Genomic DNA, 1,547 nt, shown 5'->3' with positions numbered 1-1,547 from the left:
GACTTAAAATAATTGACAAAAATTGCAAATGTGAGCAATCGAACAAATAATAAGTTTTTTCCACCATACACAGAATTTTACAGAAATCAATGCATAGAAATTTTGGGAACAATAAGGTTTCCTTGTCACAAATAGGCAACCAAGGATATATGCCTGTCTTAAGATTGCATCATTAACTACTTAAATTTACAGGATACTACATGTTTCAGCAGCACGTCTACCCAAATTACAATACAGAGTTTTACATGGTTCTTGTACAAGGATGATATGAAAATTTGTGAAGTATTCCATATTTTTCATTCTTCAGATGCAAGAAATTAAAAAGTAATTAAAAATTGATTACAAATGTACAAGTGTAATAATACATGTAATTAATAGAAATAAAAGTTAGTTTGATATCAGTGTATTCAATCTTCACCTTTTTAGAAAGGCCTTTACATAGCATAACTTTTATAAAACTTTTGAAATATGATAACATTGTCATTTTATCCCAAAGAAATAAAATTCTATAAGAATCTAGGAATTAAAGGAATCTTAAACTGTTTCTATATGGAATGCAATCTGAAAGGCCATATTTATTAATGAACCTATATATTGTAAAACAATGTCGAATTCAAAGTATTATATCTAGGAGAGAATGAAATAGACTATGGATATTATACAAACAGAATACTAAATATTTTAAAATATACTGTTTCAGACAAGCACCAGAATTATCTTTAGTTTCTGTACTACTCATTTCAACAGATAACTTAAAATTATTTCTAATGAAAAAATCACAAAAATCATTATAGTTGTATAGAAACAACTCAAATATATTTTTATATCAAAGTCAGGCAGTTCACTTGGAAGTAAGTAAGATATTGCTGTTGTATTGTAAAAATATTTTGTATGGACACATAGGATGGAATGGCAATTTTGAAATTTAAGAAACTTACCCAAACCATTAGGATTTAGGAGAACAATTTGTACTGCCTTCCACAACTTCAAAGAGGTAGTGATACATAATTATTCTTTTGGCAATATCAAATGCAGTTTCTTCCAAGTTGTGCTTTAGACCTGGTTTGATATAATTGTTCAAAGAAGGAGATCTAGCATAACTTTGCTATTTCTATTCTCAGCAGGAAGATGCAAGGGGCTCGAGAAGCCTTTAGTTTGGCCATTTGTATCTGCATCATGATGAAATAAAGAAGCCACTCTGGTATTATTCCATGTATAAGTACTGTGCAGGGTTTTCCAGGCATTCACGATTATTGCACGAATATCAACCTTGAGCCACCAACTCATGGACAATATCTAAGTGTCCACTGTAGGCTTCTCGATGAAGAGGGGTATATTCATTGTTATCCCTAGCATTCACATGAGTGGCCTTCTTGGAAAGTAGTCTCTACATTGTAGTAAGGAGATTATTTTCGTCAGACCAAAGAAGAAATTTACTTGAATCCTTCATTTTTCGCTTGCAATTGATACCATTTCTTACTTTTTCATCTTGTTCCTCATCTTCATCAGAATTGCCTAGTCAGAGATTTTGAGTGCCAGTGAGAATG

The 1,547-nt window shown here is 31.3% G+C and overlaps 1 pseudogene; it reads left to right on the top strand.

The window, feature by feature from the left end:
* Nucleotides 1–200: 200 nt before the first annotated feature.
* LOC138830270 (U6 spliceosomal RNA) lies at nt 201–297 on the top strand (annotated as a pseudogene).
* Nucleotides 298–1,547: the final 1,250 nt, after the last annotated feature.

The sequence above is a fragment of the Dipodomys merriami genome, unplaced genomic scaffold (assembly GCF_024711535.1).
Source record: "Dipodomys merriami isolate MVZ:Mamm:240054 unplaced genomic scaffold, mDipMer1.0.p SCAF_187, whole genome shotgun sequence".
Classification (NCBI taxonomy): domain Eukaryota; kingdom Metazoa; phylum Chordata; class Mammalia; order Rodentia; family Heteromyidae; genus Dipodomys; species Dipodomys merriami.
The sequence above is the reverse complement of the archived record's forward strand: the minus strand, read 5'-3'. Positions and strand labels throughout refer to the sequence as shown.